This window comes from Falco cherrug, chromosome Z, assembly GCF_023634085.1.
Source record: "Falco cherrug isolate bFalChe1 chromosome Z, bFalChe1.pri, whole genome shotgun sequence".
Lineage (NCBI taxonomy): Eukaryota > Metazoa > Chordata > Aves > Falconiformes > Falconidae > Falco > Falco cherrug.
In genome coordinates this window covers 11913034-11927102 of record NC_073720.1, presented here as the reverse complement: position 1 = coordinate 11927102, position 14069 = coordinate 11913034, and positions in this window count along the sequence as shown.

Sequence of the window (14069 nt, the reverse complement as noted above, 5' to 3'; positions counted from 1 at the left end):
CCTGCATGTCCTGACAGCATTCCTATATTCCTCCCAAGTGGCCTGTCCCTTTTTCCACATCCCTTAAACTTCCTTCTTCTCTTTGAGTTGTGCCAGAAGCTCCATGCTCTTCCATGCAGGTCTCCTGCCCCCTTTGCTTGTTTCCTTACTCTTGGGGGTGTACTTATGTTGAGCTTGAAGGAAGTGATGTTTGAATATTAGCCAGCTCTCTTGGATCCCTGACCTTCTAGAGCCCTAACCCATGGGATTTCTCCAAGTAGGTCCTTGAAGAAGCCAAGTTAGGTCTCCTGAGGTCCAGGCTTGCAGTCCTAATCGTTGCCCTGCTTCCTCCATGCAGGATCCTGGACTCCACCATCTCATGGTCACTGCAGCCAAGGCTGCCCCCAACCTTCACATCCTTAACTAGTTCTCTGTGTTTGTGGACAATGAGGTTTTGAGATATGACAAAAAATGTGTCATCTCTTCCCCTGTGTCTCATTTATCCTTTTGCATGTTAATTTGGTTCTTCAGAATTTGGAGTTCCTTGAAAACCCACTAGATTAACCACCATTCTATCACTCACAGCCAACTTTACACAAGAGCTTACACACTTCTTAAGTTTTCACCAGTTTCACCTTGAGCTCCTTTAGAGTCACTTTGGAGGAAGTCAGGACGTGAAGCATCCAAAGGAGGTGCAGGACTAAAGCCCAGAGCAGCACTGTGGACCTGAGCCCAGCAGCAAAGCTGTGGCCAGTCTTCAGCCCCTTCTACAGTACATTCACACTTGGATGAGGCTCTGGCCAGTTACTGACCCCACTCTTACCGCGTTTTGGCTTGCTGCTGACTACAGGGGCACGTTTGCAGCAGGTTCCCTGGAGGAAGCACAGGGTTTCTGAGGCTCACAGCCACTCTGGGCAGGGCAGGCCAGGCTGGAGGGTTTTCAGCTTGCATTTTGGTCTGTGTATCAAGCTTGTCATTTCTGGGGTCAGCTCTTAACATCACAAATCCTGACAGTTAACAGCCAGGGGAAGCCCTGGTAAAACACAGATTTTGTTCCCAAAGCTGTGCTTGGCTTCCAGTCAAGCAAAAACATTTGGCAAATTAGGATGTTGAACAATTAAGAATTAAAACCACTTCACAGTGTCAGGAGACCTGGGAGAACACTTCAAAGGATCTCTCCTGCAGCTTTTGTGCCTTGGAGGTGTCTGCCAGCAACTGAGCCCTGCTGTGGCTGGTGCAGTGGGCATCAGCACAGCTGCTGGGGCTCTGCCAAAGGCATCATCTCACCCAAATATTGTCTGGACTGGAATGACAGTAACCACACAGCCGCAGCTGTGCCAGCCTCACCCTGCTGCGTACACTGTGCTGGGAGGAGAGCAGGGGGAGAGTGGCAGGTACCACAGGGGCTCTGCACAGCCCAAGGACAGTATGGTGGATGCCTGGAGGAGCTAAGGCCATGACACCACTCAGATCCCATTTAGGAGTAGGCAATTATCACTATTTTAAGGCTGTAAGAGATAATTTATGTATTTGCATGCCTGTGAGTTTGCCATTACACCATACCAAGAGTGAGGGGGAGCAGACTGCGATCCCAGTGCGTTAGGTAATGGCAAGTATGTGCCAGTGCAACGACACAGAAACGCTTCTGCAGAATCCAGACTGCATCCAGCATGGTCATCCCTGACCCAGGTCTACTAGGCCTGACACCAGCTGTTACCTGCAGAGCTGTTTTTATGTGCACACTGCTCTTCCTCATGGCAAAGCCGGCCGCTGGGAGCGGTTAGCATGGCTGCTGCTCCAGCCCCATGCCAGCTCTGCATCATGCTGCCTGCATCAGCCAGGAGCCTGGGGCAGCACACGGCCTCTGCACAGAGCTGCACCAGTGTCTGGTGCACAATCCAGTCCCCAGTGTTTTGAGATTGAATTACATAGATATTTGCTTCAGCTCCTGTGAAAAAGCGGCTGAGCTTTTTCTAGCCTGGAAAGCAAACTATAAAGGTGTTTACTATGTCTTGGCTAAGGATGGAGCCACCTCTGCATCTTCACAGAATGGTTAATTTACAAACTGTCCTCAAACAAGGGAGAGTTGAGTTTCGGAGGGGACTTTGTATTTGAGATAGTGCTGCAAAACATGACCCTGTGCCATAGCCAACAACACTCAGTAATATTTGCCTTTGGCTTTCAGTTACTGTTCTGTTCTGTTTTCATCCAAACTGAGGTGCTTCTGTTCTGGTTTTCAGTATCTAGACACAGGCCTTTTAGCTCTATTTCCACTTTTCCATAAATCAGTTTTTCATTCCTCTGCAACCTGTACTAGAGAAAGAAGAAAGGAAGCTTCTCTAGGAGCATCTGATTTCTCTGAAGAAGCCTTTCAGGACATGAGGGGCACGTTTGTATCAAGGGCTCCAAAAGAGGTGGCATTTCTTCTCAGTATCGGTGCCATCAGCCGGTCTACTGCATGCACACTCTGGCTTTGTAGTGCCAGTGACCTGCTGCAAACCCAGGCCATTCCCCCGGTTCTGGGGTGAAGGGAACTTGGCCACTTTACAGCCAGATGGCTAACGGCTGGGGCAGGGGACGGCGGCGCTAACCCTGCATGAAAGGCTTAACGAATTCCAAAATCATGTGCTCCACGTGACAGAACTAATGCTCCCCTTCAGCAGCTCATTTGGGATTCAGTTAAAAACACATTTGTCTGACAAGTTCCCAGAGCTCGTTACTGCTCTTTTGATCCTGTTATCCCCTCGTGGTTCTGCGGCAGCAAGAGCGAGAGGCCAGGGCTGGGTCTCCGCTGGGCTGAGCGCTGGATGGGCCCCACGGCTGTCCCCTGGCATTAGCCTGGCAGCGGGCAGCAGAGCAAGGAAAGCAGCACCGCCGGGGCTGCCGGGCTGGCAGGCAGCTCGCCCGGGGCACGGGGCTCCTGACGCTGCGGTGGGGCTTCCTCCTTGTTTGCCTGGGGGTTGCTGACTCCAGGTTTTCTCAGACAGGTTTTTATCCTCTGTAGAAGATACAGTTTAAGAAAGAGGCTGGTCTGCAGTCAGTAGTAAATGGCCTAGGCTTCTCTGCAGTGTGTGCAGATGACTTTGTGGTTACCCAGGTTGTGTACTTAAGACCTGGTGCACGCCACCCACACTGGCCAACCCCAGTTTGATGTATTTTACAGAGCCTTTCTGCTTCCTTTTCTCATATATGTACACATATATGTACATATGTAAAACACTCATGTAGTTCTGTGTTCTTTCAAAGTTTCAGTGACTCACATCTTTTTTCAATTTTACCTTCCCACTGCATTCACAGTGGTTTGTTATACTGTGTACAAGAGCAATGAGCACTTGGATGAGTCCCCCCCTGCCTTTCCCCAGTCCCAAACAGCCCAGTTGCTCTTCCTTTGCCCCCTTTGTGTAAACTGTATCCCTCTCTGCATGGAGTGCCGCCACAGGAGATGGTTGATAGCCGGACTTGAGTAGGAGCAGGGAATCTACTGCTTGCAGAGGGTTTTTCTTTGGCAGCTGGGTTTTTTGCCGTTATGCCATACTGAGAGTGAGAGGGAACAGACTGCGATCCCAGTGTGTTAGGTAATGGCAAGTATGTGCCAGTGCAACAGTACATTTCAGCCCAAGAGACACAAAGAAACTCTTTAGGTTTCAATTTGTAGCATGGGCTTTGGCTTGGCAGAGTCCTACCTCTGCTGTCCTGGTGGGAGCTGAAAGGTCTGGAGCTTCTTGGAAGGGACAATGTCAGTCCAGATCAAATGCAAAGGGTCTTCATTGCTTTCAAGTCTTGGATGCAGGTGTCCACCAGCAACAACGGGTGGGTATAGCACTGAGATGCTCTTCTGTAGGAGGAGCTGGATAAATTAGGGCAGTAAGTCTCAGCTGTGTGATCGCCTGCCTTAATGACGCTTAACTTGTTTTTGGTGTTTTGCTAACTCTTCCTCTCTAAGAAAACGGGATCTGATGTGTCAGACAAATAAAATGCTGGAAGACTCATTGTGGGAGAAGGGAATTACCGGCATTTGCTAGAACTAAACCTGTACTCCCTGCATTCCTGCTGTAATTATACCTGCTAGAGAAGAGTCTCTGCGTAACAAGAAGGTCTATTTAAACTGTCACCAGGACAGGACTTGTCAGTTCATGGTGTATTAATCCCACAAAGGACCACAGGATCACCTGGCCAAACCTCTCAGAAGCCCAGGGGAAGACTTTTGTGCATTCCTCACCACATCAGGCAAGGCGTCCTCCCAGGGCCCGGGAGGACCCAGGGTGCATGCCAGCTTTGCTCTTAACAGGTGGCTGATGCCAGCTCATTTTTTTGTCTTCTCAGACTGCCTACCTGAGGCTTTGGTGGTGCAGCAGCCTATGCCAAGTGCCCTGGGCCACCTCCCCACTGAGGGGCAGTCCCCTGGCTCGGTAGCTCTGGGCTGTTCTGGCATCACTTGTGCAGCAGTGGGAACTGGCTGCTCTTGTCTGCACTCTGCAGAGCTTGTGCCCTACTTCTGCTCCCTGGGCAGCTGTGTTCCTACCAGCTGTGGCTACCAGCTGATGCACTCAGGCACCTCTGTCTCCTGGGAGCATATTGCTACAGCGTCTGCACAGACTTGTAGCCTGCCGTTTTGGGCTTTTCCACTTTCCTGGCAGGTCAGGGCAGATGGACACCAGCATTGTGCAGGCTGTGGGTCTTCTCATGCTGCACCTGATTCCCTCCATCTTGCATTCCTGCCTGGGGCAGCAGCATTGGTTACACTTAGCACAGTATGTTGCAGCATGCTGTGGGCCCCAACCCACACCAAGTCCACAGGAGTTCCTGTTGTCCTTGTCTGCAAGGAGATGCAGTCCTTCCAGCACTGACAAAGGATCCCAGAGGAGCCTGGTGCCTTCTGTTAGCATTTGAAGCAAGGGATGCCTGGTCTGGAGCACGTCGGCAGCAGAACTGATGTTAAAAAAAGCCACAAGAGGTTATTAAGGGTTTCAGGTAAGAAAGTACTGGGAGAACACTGCGCAGTGAGCTGCATGGAGTCAGGTCCCCAGGTGCTATATGAGCATCCTGGGAGCACTCCTGCTGGATTTTGCCAGCAGCATCAGCTTCCTCAGGCATCGCATGTGCCAGGAGTCAACGTGACTGAAAAGGAAATCCAGGCACAACTGGGTCAGAGATCTGCAAGGGCCAGCTTTGTTGATAATACTGGTTTGGTGAGCTAAAGAGGCTGTAGGAGGATTCGTTAGGGAGTTCTCTGATTCTGCAGGAGGCAGAAATGTTGGCTGGTCTCTAACACCACAGTGGGGTATAGGTAGATGACCCCAAAAGTGAGCTGTGTGGCCCTGGGACACCCCAAAGCCCCTGCACTCTGGCAGTGCTTCCTGCAGCTCAGGGTCAGTGCTGCTGCATAACATCACTTCTGCCTTGCACTGCTGCCAGCCAAAAGGCACGGATTAGGATAGCAAAGGAACCTGGTGCATGTGATACCAAGGTCCTGCCAAGAAACCTGGGAAACAAAATGATTTTGCCAGAGCACCTTGTTCGGGCAATGCTTCCTGTGTATGCCAGCACTAAATGCAGAGCCTAAGCTCAGCAAAATCAGGAGGAAGGCAGGCAGAGAAGGGCAGACCCAGCTAGGGAAAAACAGCCATTTACTAATAGATGCTGTTGTGAATTGAGACATCCTCACCTCCTCTTCCCAGTGTCCTCCCAGGAGTCATCAGTGCCATTAGTGTCGCATGGCTGTGAGTAGGAGTGACACAAGGCATGGCTAGGTCATGCACGTCACCACTGCCTTGTACCCCATCTCCTGCTCCAGCTGTCATCCAAATTCTGGGTGGCGGGCCCCTCCGCCCTCTTTCAGGAAGGAGCTATTCAGAGGTTATGCAAGGACCAACCCAGGAGCCGCTGCTGCCTTTGCCAGCAGCAGCACATTTCTATAGGCTTCCAGGCTTCCTCCCCTCCTCCCCAGCCTCTTCACCATGTCAGCTCATACTGTGCTGCTGAGCACGTCCACCCCAACACCCTGCTGGCATAGTTATCTATGGGTTTTATCGCCCAACAATGCATGCAATGTTATTGTGTGAAAAAGAAAACAAAGCCTAATCCATTTTAAATTAAAACAGTGCCCCAGTGTCATGCAACTGATGCAGGCATGGTCTGGCTGTGCACTCCTGCCAGCTTCCCAAGGGCTTCACCCCAGAGGTGCTGGGCTGTCTGCTCTGCTCCCAGCAGACATCAGCCACAGCCTGCAGGCTGCAGGAGCTGGTTTGGGCAGGCCCCTCTGGACCAAAGGCTCTGGGCTCTCCTGTCTCCTAAAGGGCTGCATCACTTCAGGTGAAGGGTGAAGCACTGTCATGTGCCAGCAGTTAGCAGCAGACCAAAATCAGAAAAGAAAAACATCTGGGACCTTTCCATGGTGGTATAAGGCTGCCATAGAGCCTTGGCCAGGTCTGGCCTGGGGTTTATGAAGTCTCAATCCATCTGAAGAGGAGGTGAGCAAGAGCATGGTGTTTGCAGAGCAGGGCACTGGTCTTTTCAGCCCAAGAGACCATATTTTGGCTATACTGCTTGTATTCTAAGAAATTAGTGTCTATGATGGCTCCTTAAGTGGCGTTACAGAACCCAACAGGAGGCGAGGCTGGCCCAGGGGGTGCTGCCAGGGAGCTCTTTCCCAGCCCTTTTCCAGGGTGACTCTGTTTCCAGCTGATGTGTGCATGGGCAGTGACCACCGGCGTGCAGGCCAAACCCCTGGTGCCCACACTGGGTTGCACGTAGAAAGTAATGCTTTGTGGTTGTGATGAGCAGGCTTACCTCCCCCTTCTCTCCACCCCCGATTCCAGCAAGATGAATAAAGTTTCATCCCATTGTGACGGGGATCATGCTGTGCCCGGCAGCATCACTGTGCTGGGCAGAGCTGTTTGGCTTGTTTGATCTATAGCTCTTTCATGTTTGCAGTGTTGTGCAGCAGTTGTGGGTGTGTAGCTGCAGTCAGCCTGGCTAGTGGCTGCAGATCCCTTCTGAGGTCCCTGCCTGCCTTCTCTTCTGCTGCTTGCCACCACATGCAGGAGGGCCTATCCCCCAGGCACGGGCTGCAGAGCATCCAGGCTAGCATGTGCTGATGGGACTTAAGACCGTTAGTTTTTTATAAGCCTGACTCAGGAAATTAAGCCAGGTAGCCATGACTAAAATCTCTTTTGTTTGTGTGCTGCATCCCTCTGCATCTGACCCGGTGCCTTTCTGTGAAAGATGCAGCCTCCGTCCTGTGGCTGTGAATCTGCAGCTGGCACTGAGGCATGGGGAGGATGGGTGCTGGCAGGCTGGAGCCCAGCACCCCGGGGGGCAAGCGCTGGGCTGTGCTGGGGTGCACTGCCTTGGGGAAGCCTGTTTGGCATATGCCAGAGCCTCGTGATTTCTGTGTGGCTTCCTGACGGCGCTCTTAGCTCCCCTCTCCTGTGTCACAACTCTGCAGGCGTCATTTGTGAAACTGACTTCCTTTTCTTCAGCTTACTTTGCCAACTCGTTTCTGAAGAGGATGATGATTAAGATCAGGGATGAAAGAGTGCACTGGATCTCCCTTGACCCTGCAGTACCCTGACCTGCTACATGTTAAAGAGACCTTTTATTTTCGGCATGCTAGCTTCCACACAAGCAGCACCAGAGATGCTCAGGGCACCAAAGCTCCAGAGCTCAGCTTCTGGAGATGTCTGAGAGCCAAACAGTTCCCTTCCCTTGTGAAATGTCCTGCTGGGATGGCTGACTATCAGGAGTTCTGCAGAAACTGGGTCTAGGTGGGGGTAATCTCTGTTTTGAGGTTAACACAAGGGCCCTCTGGTAAAACCTCAGCTCCGCTTAGAGGCTGGAAAAGCGAGGATTTACCGTGAGGCCTGAGTGCCCTGGATCTCTTTGAAAGCATGGCCCTTGAAAGCCAAGCATGAGGGCAGGGAGCAGGGCAGGCTTAGGAAATGAAGCTGTTCGTTCTGCCTGGAAATCCATATGCTAGAAAATGGTCTTGAGTCCTAGAGGCAGAATGGCGTGAATTCCTACCCAGATACTGTGCCAGGAGGAACTAATGCTTTTTCAGCCAAGGATCTTGGACCAGCGAGTGAGAAAATTGGAGAGGGCACAGGAAAAAATCACAGATTGCTCTAGGGCTGGGAAAGTGCCCTCCAGAGGGAAACTTAAAGGGCTTCATTTGACTAGTTCTTCAAGGTAGGTATTGGGAGGTTCAAGTAGGATATGGGAAAATACACACGGACTGCTCAGAATCCTGTACTAGCAGCACAGCAGGACGAGAACCAGCATGTGATGTTATGATCAGACTAATGAAAAACTGATACAAAGTGTATCATTTCAACATCCATGGGAGCAGATTCCTAAGGGAAATCCTAAGTGTCCCTAAATTCTTGGAGCTCCATCATTCAAATATTTCAGATCAAACCATGTGTTTCCCAGAAGTGGGGGTTGAATCACAAACAAGCTGCTGGGCTCAGTGCCACGGGTGACTGGATAAGGTGATGCATAGCCAGGCAGAATGGTCTAGTAAGCCTTTTCCCAGCTGCTAAGTCTATAACCACAAACTCCTCTGCGTGTTCTGCCATGGGGGTATCGTACCCCCATCCTCCCTCCCCAATACTTTCCATTTTAACTGCTTTAGGTCAATAAGACACTGTCACAGGAATTCAGAGTGGTCGTTCTGCAGTCTCACAAATTCCCCTTCCTCTAGATATCTGGCTTGTGGTCCTGTGGCCCCAACAGAGGCTTTGTTAGTCCATTTCCCCTTCTGGAGAAGTTCTTAAAGAGAAAGTCACCACACAGTACACCACGCAGTCATTCCTGATGCCAGCAAACTGCCTAAGTAGTTCTAACCAGCACCAAGTAACTTCTAAGTAGTGAAATATGTTTGGTTTCTAGGGTTATGAAGTTTGCAGTTACAGGGCAATTTTCACCAGAAAGCATTTCACAACTTTCTGTAAATTACAGGCAAGATCCTCAACTCTACTCATTTCTTATTCATTGAGACGTCGTTTCTCTTTCCTTAATGCCTCTTCACACTACAGCAACAGATGGGGGAGCAGCTTGGTAGTTTCCTGTGACTGTAACACAATTCAGAGTTTGCTAGTGGCTCCTACCAGAAGCCACTTCCACTAGCCACTGCTTGCTCAATTAGAACACCCAAGGCAGCTAGCCTGAGTTGATGGTCATTAACATCATTTCCTAGATGTGGGGAAATTACTGTATACAAGCTGGTTACAGAAAATAACTTTATATTGCGTGATAAAAGTTTAATTACATGAAGTAGAAGGTTAAAAATCATTACAATCACGATTCTTAATTTCAAGGACAGCAGTTAGAGAAATAAATTACAGAAGCTAGTTAATGATGTCACCTGGATTGGCATGGAACAGAGTGCCATGGAATTTTTTGTTCCCTCAGTAAAAAAGCCGTCTGAAACTTGTGTCCTGAATAATGTGTAAATATTTCAAGAGGCGACTCCAGGTCTCAGTAGTTGTGTAACTATGGTGAATGATAACCAAGAATGAACAAGGAATCTGTTAGCAGCAGTAAAAGCAGCCAATCAGCAAAGGATGCTGTGGCTTGGAGGAGAAGATGCAGAAGGAGAATCAGAGAGTTGTTCCCAGCTGAGACCCTGCAGAGGAAACTCTCATACTCCACAAGAGGGTCTTTAGTAGTATTTGAAGGAGACTGGGAGAACAGAAGGGAAGCAGGGCCCTATGTTGATTAAAAATTAAACATTAGGCGTGACTTCACAACTGAACAAGTATCTGCCTCCATGTTGCTAGATGTGGGAACAGAAGGAGAGGACCCAACAAAAAGCAAGTATTAATGACAGGCCACCCCCTCCAGAGTAAAGCTCAGAGATTAAGGTATTCAAACGGCTTGGACTTCACAGCCTGAGAGCTCCAAGAGACAACAACCAGCTTGCAGGTCTGGTGTCCAGCTGGAGGTGGTACCACACGAGAGACTAGTAAATGTACCTGACTTTCAGTGAAGGAAAGGGATCTGGATATCTTTAGCAGGGAAGTTATAGAATAAGCAGGAAGAAGGATAAAATGGAATATATATTTGCTATGGTGATTTTGTACCAAACTAATCTAGTATCTCTCTGGACAAAATAAGTGTTCTGGGTTACTTCACCAGGATTTCAGTAAGTTACTTGAAGTAATGTCAGGTGTGAGTATTAATTGAAGTGAAGAGGATAAGGACTGTAAAGTAAAGATTCAATAAAACAGCGAAAAATAATAGGTCATCTCAGTGAAAGAGGCACTGAGCAGTAAAGATATTACTGAAACCCACTGAAGTGGGTTTTAGGACCCACTTTCATAAATATTGTCATTAGGAACCTTCATAAAGTACAAGAATGTGCCAATTACAGGAAGCTCGGAAACACTGCTGCCGCAGTTGAAAATCAAGCTCTTGCAGCAGGGTTGTGAAGACTGTAGTAGCACAAAACCTTGTATTCCTGAGTGCTGATGAGCTGCTAATGAGAACTCCTGGTACAAACTACTGTAGGAAAATCAAAAAGAAGAGTGGCCAAACCACCTGAATGTGTGCTTGCTATGAGCCATTTCACATGTAGCAGGAAAAGTATTTTCCATATAAGGTCAAAGTATAATTTAGCATGTGTACATTCAGAAAAGGTTAATTAAAAGTTGAAGAGATGCAGAGGGTTAATGCCATCAGTAGAAGAAGAGGCATTTATTTCCTGATAAGCTAAGTTCTTTTGGCCTTCTGTCTAACCTTTCAAAACACAGTCTGAAAAAGGATAGAGTTGCTGCCTATAAATACATCAGGGAACAAATGCTACCAAAAGGGCAGCCTTTGCATAGGAACAAATAAATACATTTTAATGGAAAAATCAAAGAAGATTCATAAACACTGAGATTTTATAATAAACCCAGGGAAGCACAGGACATGAGGAGGACCACTGCTATCCACATATACCTTGATCAAGTCATGTGAGTCCACATAGTTGTTTTTTAACAAAGGGGTATCAGACTCAGTGCCCAGGCAAGTACTGTCAGTCCTAATTTGCACACAGCTACAGATAATATCTTCGTTTGTTTGCTGTAATTAAAAAAATTGACTTATTAACTGCTTGAGAAAGATCGTAGCACAGCTTAGCACTCTTGGAAGTGTTTGCCAGCTCTGCGTCTCCACATTTTTATCCTGCTGGGACAACACTATAGCTGGTATTTGCCAGCAGCTGCTGGGGCGGTTGCTTGACTACCTGGAACCGACTGACACAGGGATCCAGAAGCTCCTATGAACATCTTGCCTGAAGTCAGACTTTCTCATTTCCAGAATTTTTTATATTTTGAAACTGAGCTGTGGACACAAATCTCTTAAAATTAAAATAAAATTCTATTTCTCATTACTCAAGATTTTTTTCTTAAGTTTTTACCAATAGGCAACAATGGATGTGTAAATATTGTACATTATAATTGCATATAGAAACACGAAGGTGTGTATTTTAAAACTACCCCTATCAGAGCTGCTGGAATTCATAGCTCAAAAGCAGCTGCCACACCATAGGGGTGGCCCTGGTCCAGGAGCCACCAGGCCAACTGGCTCCTCTGGCTACCTGCTTCCTACAGTTTGGCTACAGAGGAGGGAAGACCGGGATCTGGCCAGACTGGTTCTAGAGCCCCATAACACAGGTGCTGGGGTTACTCTGAAATTAGGAACTATTATCCTAGAAAATCAAGGGACAACAACAAGCTAGTTAACACTCGCATCAAAATATTCCTTGCCATCCTATCCTTAGGCACTGCAAGCTGGTTATTTGCTGGAGATAAGCTATGCACTTTGGTGGTGGAGGGCTTGGGTGGCTGATAGAACCAGCACAACAAATGTACAGCTATAGAGATAAAAACAAAAGCAATTGGTAGGAGGCATTTTATGCAACTTTTGCCATTGCAAAGCAGAGTCTAGTATCACTGAAGAAATTATATTATTTAGACAATTCTAACCAAATCTCAGTAACAAAATACGAACTGCAGGTGCCAGTGTCTGGGATTCCACTTTGGTGAATGGCATAGATCAGCCTGGTTTCATTTGGAAGTCATCCAGGGAACTTCTAAATTGTGAATAGGCACAACAACAGTACTGACAAACTAATGCCCGCTACTGTAACATTAAAAGTAATGGACAATAAGCCTGCAAAAGAGCTCAGGAATTCATTAGTTTATCCCATGGGAAAGGATTACTGGTACAAATCTGAATCAAGCCTGAAGTTCTTCTAGATGTCCAAGTCTTTCCTCAGCGTGAGTTAATTTTCCTAGGAATGACGTCTTTTTCCTAAGAATAAATCCTTTTACAAGCATTTAGAGGTCATCCCTCCCCACAACACTGAAGCTAAAACAAGACCAGCCAGTGTTTCCAGAAGTACATCCACTCTAGCTCAGCCCAGTGCATCTTACACTGGTACGTTGGTGCTTTGTGCCTCAGGCTGGATCCGAGCTGAGCTGAGCAGAGATTTGATGCTGTGCGTTTCGAGATACCTCATAGCAAAGGGCACACAGCTGGGCTGCTTACAGGGGCCTGAATCCAGCTGACCAGATCTCCTCTGACATAAGTCTGCCAGAGAAGCCCAGGGGACACCTTTCAGTGAGGATATTACTTTGGTGTGAACCTTGTACATGAGGACAAATGTTCTCTTCCAGTTGGTCTGCAAGGCTTATGGGATGGGGCTGTGGTCCGCAACCCCTGGCGTTCCCAGAAGGCACATCCAGACAAAATTCCCTCATGATGGAGTCACCCTTCATTCTAGCAGTGCCCCCAGCTGCCAAGTATCATCTCTACAGAAAAGGTGACAAAGCGTAAGAGATCGTAGATGGAAAGAAGACACATGTGATCACAGCTTCTGTGATACGATACACTCAGCCTCCAAGAGCAATGAAGAGGCAGGATGATGAAACCTAAGAAAGACAGGGCAGCAAAGGTGACAGCTCCATGATTACTCCACTTGCACAGAGTCAAAGCAGGCAATGCAGGGTAAACTCTCTGGGGAAGTGAACAGAAGGGACATACTCAGGTGCAAGGTGGGAATCACGTGGGGTTTGTCCTGAAAAAGGGATCGATTGAGCCTGTCCTTTGTCTGCCACATCCAGCTGCCTTCTTCCTTTTCATTCAGGATAAAGACCGTTAATAAGGTAAACCACAGGAACGTGAGAAGGAAAGAGCATTGGAGTTATATTTTGTGATTTGTTTTCCCCCCACAGTCCTGTTTCCTTAAGCCTTGATAAACTAATGTTGTCTTATCTGATGGTTCAGTTTGTCTGGTGTTGGATGGAACAAATCAGGATGAACTCTGTAGTTTGGGAGTGCTTGGATCCTACCTGCAGGTCCCCACCGGAGTCAGGGCTCTCCAGAGAGGCCAGGTGTGAAGGAACACCTCTAGCACAATGGAGGGCAGGAGCCCGTGGTGCCAGGTTGCCAAGGGTTAGTGGCTCGTGTTCCCAGCTGTCAACTTTTTGGGAGAGGTTCCTTCTGCTTGGCACAAAATACAGGCCCAGTCCAGCAGGATCTTCTGTACCACTTGATGGGTCTCGAGCCCTCTTGCAGTGATGGCAGGTCTGTGAATGCGGATGTATTCACACAGGCTATGCTGATCACATTCATAAAGGAAGACGCTGGGAGACAAGTCATTTGGGCTAGGAAACAGCTGGGCAAACTGGTTTAGCAGAGGTGTGGAGCCCATATGGCACAGCACAGTGCTGGGACTGTGGCATCGCTGTGGAGCAAGGAGTCTATTAACTTGTCTGAGATCTTCTGGCATGTGCACAAATTGTATGTTTGGGAAAACGTATTCTGCTGTTCCCTTCTATACCACACGAAAAAATATTTTTCTGTTCCAAGTATTTGGACTCAACTTGAGTTCATTTGACAACATTTGAGGACATCTTAAACTTCCTGCTTGGTGATTTTGGTTGATTGTACTGTAAATCTGCTATCCTGAGAGGGTAAGTACTCATTCCCTGCTCCCTGATCCCGTGTGAGCTGGGACACTATGGGCACAGACTTCAGTCCACCAGGCTGGGCAGCCGTGTTTGCTTTGCTCCTTCCTTGTGTGGAAACCACCCCTACCCCTG